The sequence below is a fragment of the Oryctolagus cuniculus genome, chromosome 8, assembly GCF_051225735.1.
Source record: "Oryctolagus cuniculus isolate XC-2025 breed Fujian yellow rabbit chromosome 8, ASM5122573v1, whole genome shotgun sequence".
Lineage (NCBI taxonomy): Eukaryota > Metazoa > Chordata > Mammalia > Lagomorpha > Leporidae > Oryctolagus > Oryctolagus cuniculus.
In genome coordinates, this window is record NC_142874.1 from 111,042,203 (window position 1) to 111,054,224 (window position 12,022).

At 40.0% G+C, this 12,022-nt stretch overlaps 1 protein-coding gene across 6 annotated transcripts in view; it reads right to left on the bottom strand.

Annotated features, from left to right (window-relative positions):
* Positions 1–12,022, bottom strand: part of MAPK10 (mitogen-activated protein kinase 10) — a 323,847-nt gene that overhangs the window by 208,059 nt on the left and 103,766 nt on the right. Inside the window, exon 1 of one of the 6 annotated variants that reach the window (XM_089303136.1) lies at positions 7,199–7,449. The exons of the other annotated variants lie outside the window; for them this stretch is intronic. The gene's annotated coding sequence lies outside the window, so the exon portion shown is untranslated. Of the gene's footprint in view, positions 1–7,198; positions 7,450–12,022 lie in introns of those variants that run through there. 6 annotated transcript variants of the gene reach the window in all.

A 12,022-nucleotide genomic window follows, 5' to 3' on the forward strand; every position in this document is an offset into this window, starting at 1 on the left:
TCTGACTATTTTTTCACTGAACAGGCATTCTATGCGTTTACTCTCCTTTTCTCCCTCAAGGATTCCCACAATTGGAACATTTATTTGCTTGATTTTGTCCCAATTGCATCAGAGGCTATCTTCATTCTTCTTATTTCCCCCTTTTCTTATCAGACTAGAATGTTTCAAAAGACCTGTCTTTTGAAACCTGTTCAGATGTTCTTTCTGTTTAATCTAATCTGCATTTTTTCACTTGGATTATTGACCATTTATTTTCCAAGATGTTGTTTGGGTTCATTTTCAAGATGTTATCTATTTGCTGAATTTCTCATTCCTCTCATTCACTGTTTTCCTAATTTCATTCAAATGTTGGTGTACTCTTTTTCTCTTATAATCATACTTTTGAAATCTTTATCAAATACTTTGCCAAGCCCTTTTTCTTAAGAGTTTGTAACTAAAGCATTATAGTGTTCTGGGGACATCATATCACCATGCTTCTTCATACTTCCTGTGTCTCTATACTGATATTTGCACATTTGATAGTTTAGATGTTTCTATCACTATTAACAAGTAGCTTTGGGGTAAAACGGTTTTTTCCCTGAAGATTTGTCTTTGGGTGTTTATTTTGGCTATAGTTCCAGTTGCATGTTACAGGATTATCTCTACATATCTTCTTCCATAGTAACCTAGGACAGTAGCATTTGGTACATGGAGTATCCTCTCATTGCCGGAAGGGATACATAGATCTCAAAAGTGGCCCACAGGGCAGGGTTCTAGGAGTACGCCCTCAGTCCACTGTAGCTAGGGTTATGGAAGTGTTGATCCAGAGTCCCACTGGGATTGGCAGGAGCATGGCCAGGGTTGTGGTAGTATTGTCAGGACACTATTGACGGAATGCCTGTGTCCCCATGATGTCAGGTGTCCCCATGATGTCAGCCCCAAGTTTCTATGCAATGTCTTGGCACCCATCTAGCAGCCTGAGGCCACTGCAATCAGCCACAGGTGATGTGAGCCAGGATATATATCCAATTGACTGGGACCATGGATCTCCATTTGGGACCAAGGAAGATCCAGAGGCTACATGTGCAGGCACTGGCCTAGGAACAGGGATCTATCTATCCCATAATAGTTTTACCAGTCCCAACATACAGTCTTATACCCCCTTTGGTGCCCTACTTTCCAGTGGCTGGAGTCCTGCTGCTTGCTGTCTGCCCATTGTTGCAGGCAGGATGGTAAAGGCAGTCATTTGACTGCCAGGCTGACTCTAAGGTGGGTTACACCTGAGTCTTGCACCCACAGGGCCTTGTGCTGTATTGCAGGTGCACAACAACCCCACAAGAGGCTAGGGGTGGTGCAGGTTGAAATACTCATCCTTCCTATCGGGGTGCAGGTCTCCATCTGATTCTAGGGCAGGACATAAGGCTCTGTCTGTGAGTACTAGCCCAGGGATAGGATCTCTGGTCTCTCAGTTGTGCTGAGTCTCACTGCAGTATGAATGGTAATGAGCCCTACTAGGTAGTTGAAGTCCTACTCCTCACTGTTGCCTGAGGGTGGTGGAGGCAGACACTTGACCACCAGGCCGACACAAAGCTGGGTTACACCTGAGTCTCACAGTCACTGGGCCCTGCACAGTCTTGGGATGTATATCAGTCCTCACAATCCTGGTAGTGACACAGGCTAAAACAAGTCCATAACACCAGGGCATATCTAGAGGCTGCATCTGTTAGCATCGGCCTGGGATAGAGGCCTTTGGATTTTATCAGGTGCTGGCTCTGGCTGCAACAGGTCCATCTCTGAGCTCCCTTTCTTGCCCTGCTGCTCTGTGGCTGGAGTCTTGCTTAGCTGTCTGCTGCAGATTAGAGAAGGGCAATAGAAGTGGTCCCTTGGTTACCTGGCTAAGGAGGGTTCACATGTTCAAACTGCAGACACTGGCCTGAGGGCAGGGCCCATAAGGTCCCGCTGGCTCTAGGTTTTACATTCACAGTACTGATACTTGGTTTCAATTCCAAAGTCTGGTCTTAATTCCCTCGCCTGTCCCCAGGTGGGAGGTATCTCTTTTTCTACACTGTGCTACTAGGAACTATGGAGGAGGTGACACAGGCACCTCTTCCCCTCCTGCCTTCTTCAGTGTATTTTTTCTTATTACTATATTAAAACTGGGCACTATGGCCTGTCACTTGGCTTCTTTAACTCTTGTGATGGTGACTTACTGCATGAATAGTTGGTAAAACTGGTTTCTCTGTGATGAATTGATCATGGTGCATTTTACTCAGCAACCGTCTTGCTCTGATCCCCCTATGTATTTTCGTTTAAATGAAGAGTTTAGATTATTTGTTTGGACCATTTTCATCTGCAGCCCAAATATCTATGCTAACTACTTAGATGATACTAATCTATAGGTATGTAATTTGAATGTAAATAAGACAGGATCATTTGGAAATGAATTAATGGCTACATAATAAATACTGCCCTGAATGGAAAAGTCCACTGAAGTAACCCACATGTATTTCAGTTTGCCTCTGGAAAAATAAAATGGCCCTCCTGCGGCTTTTAGATGGATAGCTAATAGAACTGCATCAGCAAGTCACACACACGCAGTTACTCTCATCCTTTTCTTCCTAAGCAGTTTCCAGCTGCCCCACGGTCTTCCCCTCAAGGGAGAGACCAACCACTTGGAGGCATTAACCACATGTCTTATCTTGAGACTTGCCCAACCAACCCCCTGGTGCCAGAACCTTCCCATTCCTGTCCGTTCCCATCAGAAGTCCTGCTCTCCACCCTCTCAGGGGGAGACCCCCAGGCTGCTCTGGGCATGCCCTAATCTGCTCCCACTCTCAGCAATCCTTCTACCTTGCCCTCAGTATGCCAGGTCCTTAGCAGCACACTCTGCCACCTGAACCCTCACATTACTCCTCACCTCCTGCCTCTCTCTGAGGTTTCTTTACGCTGCTCTGAAATGGTAGAATTTATTTGTTTTTGTTTTTGTGTTTTTACCTCACAGCCCAAATTTCTCAAAGCCAGGGAGTAAAATCTGCTCCTTTGTCTTCAAACTGATTCCCAGTCTCTCCTCCTTTACCTTAATTCTTACAAGAGCTGCCTACCCCAGCCCTAACATCTTCATAGCAATTAAAATGTTAACTCAGAAGCTTAAATCAGAGCCTATCAGTCACTGCCTCCTGGGCTTCCCATTGCAACTGGAATAAAATCTAGTCTTGATCATAGCCCCCAGGCTCTGCAGTAATGACCCTCCTGGCCTCTCCAGTCTCCCTTCCCTCCTCCCACAACTATTCCTCTGTACCCCAGACATGCTGGCCTTTCTCTCTTGTGACCCGGCAAAGTTCATCTCTACCCTGTTTATTCGCATTTGAAGCTACCTTATCTTTAAATTCTTTTTCCCTAGACCTTCACATGACTGCTCTTACCAGGCTAGTCTTCTTTTTTTTTTTTTTTTTTCTTTTTGGCAGTCAGAGTTAGACAGTGAGAGAGAGAGAGACAGAGAGAAAGGTCTTCCTTCCATTGGTTCACCCCCCAAACTGCTGCCATGGCTGGCGCTGCACTGATTCAAAGCCAGGAGCCAGGGGCTTCTCCTGGTCTCCTATGTGGATGCAGGAGCCCAAGCACTTGGGACATCCTCCACTGCCTTCCCGGGCCACAGCAGAGAGCTAGACTGGAAGAGGAGCAACCGGGACTAGAACCTGGCGCCCATATGGGATGCTGGCACCACAGGTGGAGGATTAGCCAAGGGAGCCATGGCGCTGGCCCCAACCACGCTAGTCTTAACTGAAGTAATGGTAATGTGTGCCCCCAGGGGCCTTCCTGTTATTGCTAACACAACTTATCAGCCCAACCCTGTCACTTTCTAATATAGTAACCCATTTTGCAACACTAGATGGCACGGATTACAATGTGATGAATGGATTACATATGCTTGTATCCTCTGCTCTCTCATTAGCAGCAATATACAAACTTCTTGAGGAAAGTGTTTCTCCATTATATTTCCAGGGTCTAGAATGGTGCTCAGTACATAATATTGTAGACACACTGCAATGATTTGTTGATGGATTTTATAATGCCTACCAACGTTTTCAAATGACTAAAATGCACCTTGCTGTGTTTGAAATAATTGAGGGTACATGAAGATCAAAGTCATAAATACCTGTTCTATGGGACAAGAAGATAAGTAAACAAATTAATATGTGCAACGTGATAGCCTCTGTGTTCCTCTCCACACCTCCTAACACGAATTGCATAAGTTATTAGAACGAATGAGTCTATTAGAATGAGCTATTAGAAAGCACACTGCATACACTGCCTTGTCATCAGGACATATGCTTGAACCCTTTAATGTTTTTGGTTCCTGTCATTTTGACAAACTCAAATTTCTCTTCACTAGCTCACCGCCTCAAGTGTCTTCTTCCAGTTAATTCAAATTGCATCTTCTAAAATCTTTCCTTTTTATCACCATGACTACCTCACCACACTCCTTAAGTTCTTCCTCTGACTTTCCAGGTCTTAATAATTCAATTCAGAAAGTGCTTGAGTGCCCAAGAGCCCATAAAGTCTGCACATCTTATCTCAGCACTCAAGGGCCCGCGTCTTTACTCTCTTGCCTCTAATCAGACCCCTCCATTTATTAACTCCTATTCTATCTTTCTCCCTTTGTCTACTTCCACTTAGAGAGCATGTTCATTTCAAATACTGCATCTCTCTGCTCCCACCCGCTCAGTCAAACCTGAATTTAGTTCATTTGACAATAAATAAATGCTTAGAAAATATGTTAAAGATTCTTAGAGAGCAATTAAACCTCACCATGATGTAATTTGCTTTGATATGAAATTCTATGTTTGGTATTAGTCCTTAATATAATTGTGTTGTTCTTTGGTAACAGTCATGAAGATATTTAATATGAAGATTCTGGCTAAAAGAAAGGCGTAAAGTGGGCATTCCTGAGTTAAAAATTTCGTAATAGTCATTTGTTTTTATAAGTAAGGTATGTTGTCCCTCAGACCATTTTCATATTAACTGCATATTATGGCCCAAAGATTCCCAAAGTCTTTTAAAGAATTATGTCTATTTATAACATGAGGTTTTCAATTTTCAGTAAGAAAACATATGGGGCCAGTGTTGTAGTACAGTGGGTTAAACCACTGCTTGGGATGTTTGCATCCCATATTGGAGCAATGGTTCAAGCCCTCCTACTTGGCCCCACTTCTTAACAATCTTTCCACTTCTGTGCTACCATGCTGGTCCCAAACCTCCACTATGTGGGCCTCTGGGAGACGAATCTCATCCAAACCACAGCAATCCAGCTCCCTGCTAATGTGTCTGAAAAAGCAGCAGATGATGGCCCGAGAACTTGGTTCTCTGCCACCCATGTGGGAGACAGACCCTGGATTCTGGCTTGGGCCTGTCCCAGTCCCAGCTTTTGCAGCCATTTGGGGAGTGAACAAGTAGAAGGAAGATCTCTGCCCCTCTCTCTCTTTCTCTGTCACTCTGCCTTTCAAATAATAAAAGAAACTTTTTTAAAAATAAGAAAAAATATAAAAGGACTTAATATTATTCTTTTCCAAAAAAAATCAAAGTATTTTTTTGAAAATCACATTATTATAGCACCCATTTAAGCACATAAATTGAACGCAAAATTCTAACATATTCTAATTCAAACTAGAAATTTCAAATCTTTCTGTGCAAGAGTTGCTCAGCATCCTGACACTTGAAATAAAGATCAACTTGACTTCTGATACTCAACGTTTTAGTCTATTTCATAGGAAGCAATTTTTTTCACTCTGATGCAACAGGAATCAGTAAGAAATAAACAAGTAAGAAATAAACAAAAAATGAGTACTTTTCCTAAATGTAGAGATTATCATTGTAAATTCTAGAATCTCAAACAAAATTATAGGGAGGCAAAATGCTGTCATTGTCTAAAGCAATTAGAATATTGTGTGAAGAATATAAAAACATAATTGTATAACACAAAATAAGGGAGGTGGTGGAAGCCAATTCAAAATATGTGAGTCTCAAAGACTTATATAATCAACACAACCTTAAAAAAGTCAAATATCTTTCGTAAAATTGATAAGGCTGTTATTCAAACTTGCTTCCATTTTCCTTTACCATTTGAGGTACTGTGAGGTACATCGTATCCCAGAGGCTCACAGAGTGGAGGTTTGGGACCAGCATGGTAGCATAGAAGTGGAAAGATTGTTAAGAAGTGGGGCCAATTAGGAGGTCTTGGTGGGTTGGGGTGCTGCTTTCTTTTTTTTTTTCTTTAAGATTTTATTTATTTATTTGAGAGGTAGAGTTACAAACAGTGAGAGGGAGAAACAGAGAAAGGTCTTCCATCTGCTGGTTCACTCCCCAAAAGACCACAATGGCAGGAGCTGGCCTGATCTGAAGCCAGGAGTCAGGAACTTCTTCCAGGTCTCCCACATGGGTGCAGGGGCCCAAGGACTTGGGCCATTTTCTGCTGCTTTTCCAGGCCATAGCAGAGAGCTGGATCAGAAGGGGAGCAGCCAGGACTCAAACCAGTACCCGAATGGGATGCCAGCGCCGCAGGCAGCGGCTTTACAGGCTATGCCACAGCACTGGGCCCAGGGGTGTTGCCTTCTTAAGGGATGAAGGTAGTTCTCATGGAACCATCGGGTAGTTCTCATGAGTGGGGTGTCATAAGAAGAGCAAGCCTGGCCTTCCCCCTGAGCACTGCCTTGCTGCTTGCAGTGTGATCTCCCGTTCCCACAAGCACTGTTGCTGTGATGTCTAAAACAGGTTACATCCACTGCTAGGCCTTTATAAGAGGGGGCCACCAGGTCTCAGACTTGCAGACTCCCAAAATATAAACTAAATGAGCCTTTTTACACTATTACTCAGCTTTAGGTACTTTTTCATAGCAAGTAAAACAAACTAATATTGACATTCTGTAATACTTAAGAATGAAAAACTTTCAATCAGGTAAAATTTATATGAAGTGAAATGCACAAGCTTTATGTCAAGATTTCTGACACATGCATACTCTAACTACCACTCATATAGAAATACAGAAAATGAAGTGACAGGCATCAAATAATTCATTACTATGGGAAGCTGGCTTTGTGCTCAGCCTTCAATATATGTCCCATAAGCAAATTGCAAAAACGAAGACCCAAATAAAATAGTGATGGAAAATTTAAAGATAAACAAACATACAGAATATCTTTGAAATCCTAGAAATTTTTCTTACATTCCTTCTAGACTATTGTCGCTCCCACTCTTCGCGGAGGAACGACACAGGACCCTGCGTTGTTCTTTTGCCTGCTCGGCCCTTCCCGGGTTTGCTGCTGGTTCTTCCCGGGTTGGCTACTGACCCTTCCACCTCCGTGGAAGGGCGGTGCCCCCTGCCACTTTCCCCACTTCTGCGGGGGAGCGGCACACCACTGGCCGGCCCTCTCGGGGGGCTGCTCAGATGTTCCTCAGGTGTTCCCCTTAGATGTTCCTGGTGCATGTTGTCTCTCTCCTCCTTTATAGTCCTCTTCCACCAATCCCAACTCTGCTACCCACACGCCGAGTACGCTGCTCTCCTCCAATCAGGAGCAGGATCAGCTCCTGCAGGTCATCACTCAAGTTGGCGAGAGACAGCTGTGTAGAAGCTGTTTACTCCTCTCCCAGCGCCATGTTGTGGGAGAGCAGATGCATAGAATAAGTCTTAATTCCAGTAACTTAGTCTAGTCCGAGTTGCTCCCCACAACTATCTTTACACCTCATAAACAGCCCCGAATCTGAATTCTACTACCATGGATTAGTTTTACCTGTTCTCACATGTCTGTCATACAATGGAATCATGCCATGTGTACCCATTTGTGACTGATTTTTCTCGAAAGATGCTTTTGAGGTTCACATATGTTGCGAATTCCATCAGTAGTTGTATTGGGTAGTGTTTCTATAGGTAGTTTTTCCATGAACAAATATACCACAGCTTGTATATCAAGCCATCTGTTGCTGAAATTTTGGGTTGTTCCTAATTTAGGGAAATTTTGTATAAAGCCACTAAGAACATTGATGCACAAACCTTTTTATGTAAATATACTTTCATTAATTTTGTCTACTAAATATCAAGAAGTAGAATTACTGTGTGGAGGTAGGTATATGGCAGCTTAAAAGTTAACTGCCAAACTAATTCCCAAAGTGGTTGAACCATATTATACTCCTCCTGGCAATACATAGATAGTTGCTCCACATCATCACCAACATTTGGGTCATCAGGTTTTTTTTTGTTTGTTTGCTTGTTTGTTTGTTTTAATTTCAGACATGCTAGTGAAACTGGCTTTCATTGCGGTTTTATTTTGCATTTCTCTGATGACTAATAACATTGATCCCTTTCAAGTACACATTGGTTGTTCCTGCACTTTCTTTTGTGAAGTATCTGATCGAAGCTTTTGCTCAATTTCTTCAACTAGTTTGTCATTTTATTGTTGACTTAGGAATATTTTAAAAATACATTCTAAAACACGCCCTTGGTCAGATTTTGTGTTGTACTTATCACCTCCCAACATGTGGCTAACCTTATCACCTCCCTACATGTGGCTAACTTTATCATCTTCCAACATCACCTTTTGACAAGCAGCATCTTTACATTTTAACGGATTATATTTTTTTCTTTTATAATTACTTCCTCTTTAAGAATTTTATGCTTATATCAATATAAAAATACATTCTTTAATTTTTTCCAAGAGTATTATGGGTTTAAGTCTATAATCCATGTCAATTTAATTTCATGTTCTATAAAATAAAGGTTGAGGCTTATTTTTCCATACATTTATATTAATTATTAAGTTTTATATTAAATATTTTTGCTGAAAAACATTAAAATACAATATCCTTAAGATTAACACTTAGAAATTAATCCTTTTCTTTTACATTTTGCCAGTCTTTTTATTGTTGTTGTTGTTTAATGTTTCTGTCTATATAAAATTCTAAACAGAAGTAGGCTAAAAATGATTCATTTGTCTAGGGAGGACAGGCCTTAAGTGACATTAGCCTCTGATTAAATTTCACCTTTTCTGGGAATATATGGTCCCAGCCCTAAGGATGTCATAGGCAGGAAATCTCACACATTGTGGAGGCTACATGCATAATGAGCTAATTAGATCATGCACCGCTCATAGGAAATGCGCTGGACTTGACAAACGATTACATCTTCCTCTTAGACATCCACATCAGCAGCCATCTGCAAAATGTGCAGCTGTCCACCTGGAGTGCAGGTCTGTGGCGCTGATGTAGGCTGTCCTTCTAATAAAAACACCACAAGGCTGGTTTTCAGGGCTTTATGTTAAAGCCACAAAATCAAATAAGAAAAAATGAATACTTAACATGTTTGGTTATGGTATATTATGATTCCACTGAAATTTTTCTAAATCTGCAATTTCTTTTTAATATAGTGTACACACCAGCATTCTTGCTTTAGGGAAACTATATACCAATGGAATAAAAAGAAAAAAAAAGGGCTTATGTGAGTGAAAAATTGTATCTTGCCCAAGGCTGACCAAAAGAAAGATAATTGCTGTGAGCAGTTAACAAAGCCAAGACAAAAGTTGCACCTATTGGCAAAATCCCCAAATTTTTGTAGTAATAGTTTACAAGTCATCCTTTAAAATCCTGTCAATAAAATCATCCAGAGGATATTCATAACTGTTTCCTTTTAATTTTTGTAGCATAAATATTAACTTGTTTATGGCCTCATAGAAATCAAACAAAATATTAGATAAAATTTTCTAGATTCTCTGTTATCTCCAAGAAATTTATTTACCACCAAGAGTTACCAAGTCTCATTTACTACAAGACATAAAAACTGCCTGGTAGCATCTACATGTGTTTTCAGATTCAGTTTGCCTGTCAAACAGCTGTATTGGCAGAATTCAATCAAATTTAGGCACAATTTTTGGCTAGTTTACTCTGCCTTTCTTCCTAATTAGAACCCCCACTCAACATTAGGAAGCTTTAGCACACTAATGGAGATGAGTCCCTTGAGTTTCAAATTAATAGCTCAGTACTTAGAGAGCTACCACTTCTACTGATACTTATCAAAATAAAATATTCTAATGGTGAGTCAAAACTTTGGAAAATATTCTTGTTTGAAAGTGACTTTCTTAAGTTGGATTTTATTGATGTAACTATTAAAGAATGAGATGTATTTCACAAGAATTATAAGTAAGAAAGTTAAGCAGAAAACACTGGTGTTCATAATGAATTTCTCATCAAGTTAAAATTGTTTAAGTTATAATAATCTACATTTTAGATGGAGATATATATGTGTGTGTATATATGCATATTGATACTTCTCAAGATTGTCACACAAATTAGAGACTGAATATTCAGATAAGATTATATGAAAATATATTACTATGTATCACTATGTTCCTAAATTTGTATGTATGAAATACATGAAACTTGTATAACTTAAATACAATTTTAAAAAATTCAAAAAAATATTATATGGAAATACTTGCCTTTACCATATTTAGTTCTGATATAACACTAAAATATTTTACAATATGAAGCTAATTTATAATTATAATTTATAATATCTATATATAAAGTTCAAATACTTGAAGTATGCTAGTCAAAGAAAACAAAATCCAGCACCCAGAAGTTATTACAAGTAATTTTAATTCCTAGTTGCAACTTTTGAAAAATATTAAGGGAGATCCAATGTGAAATCTACATTTAAAAATCTCTTTCCTTTCTCATTCCTGTTGTTTGCCAATTTCCCCCACCTCTTAGCTTTCTCACTTCTCACCTTCAGCTCCTCCCCTTAAACCTCTTTCTCTCTTTTTCATTCTCCCTAGGGGCCTTTCCCTTTTCACTCTTCCTCTTTATCCCTCAGGGTTCGCCTTTTCTCTCAACACAATGTCTTCCTGCAAGAACCTCCACTGATTCTATTGTTTGGTCTACAGATTTCACCAATCTGCATAGTAAATCAGTTAAACAGGGGGACAAAGAAGCATGAGGACCTCCCCGCACACATTAGTAACTTCTGTCCCTGTTGTACACACATCACCTCTCTCTCAGAGGTCACCATTTATTTTATGGTACTCATATTTCCAGTGTAACTCACAGCTGTTGATCAAACTTGATAAAAAAAAAAAAAACTGAGAGTAAACAATTTTCTCAATTAAATTGAGAATGAAAAGGAATTCGACTTAGGGCTCTGCCTCTCAAAGTAAAACATTCTCCCAATGAACAGTTTCTCAACTTCTCTGAGGCTTTGCCTGTAGGAATACACCTTCCCAGTCTGTAAAGCCTTCATTTACATGAACAAATTTTCTTCAATTTTCCAAAACAAAGGATTTTGATTTAAAAAAAAAAAAAAAGCTGTGCCGTTAAATTTATGCAGTCATTTGGTGAGCATGCACCCGTGTTTTCAGAGGATAAATACACAGTTAGGATCAGGATGGATTCTTAAAGAATCACTTCTACTCTGCCTACTAAAGCTAAAACATGAAACCATTATCTCATTATCTTTTGAAAAGTTATATAGATTATCTGAAGTTATTTCCTTTTTTAAATTTTCTAAGAAAATATCCAGCAGCCCTGTGTTTTCCATAAAATTAGCTAAAATCTTATTTCCTATTTTGCTGTTTTTATTGAGTTAACTCCTATTTATCTGATTTCCTTTCTCCATGAATCAATAATGATCTAGCTCTTAAGATTGCAACGCTTCTGTATTTTCCTAGTATCTGTCTTCACTATCTTGTCTCCCACCCATTAGCTATCTCAAACTAATTTCACTCTTTTTATACCTTCTCTCCCACTGAGTGCTGATTCTAAGAACACAATTACATCTCATAATTCCCCAAGAAAATAGGCGATATCTGAACTAGTCAGGGAACAGTCTAAGCTGCTAAGACATAAGAGACACTAAAATGTAGTTTGTAAAGCATAAATATGAAGGCAATGCTGTGGTGTAGCGGGTTAAAGCTGCCGCCTGCAGTGTAAGCATCACACATGGGCGCTGGTTCGAGTCCCGGCTGCTCCACTTCTGATCCAGCTCTCTGCAATGGTCTGGGAA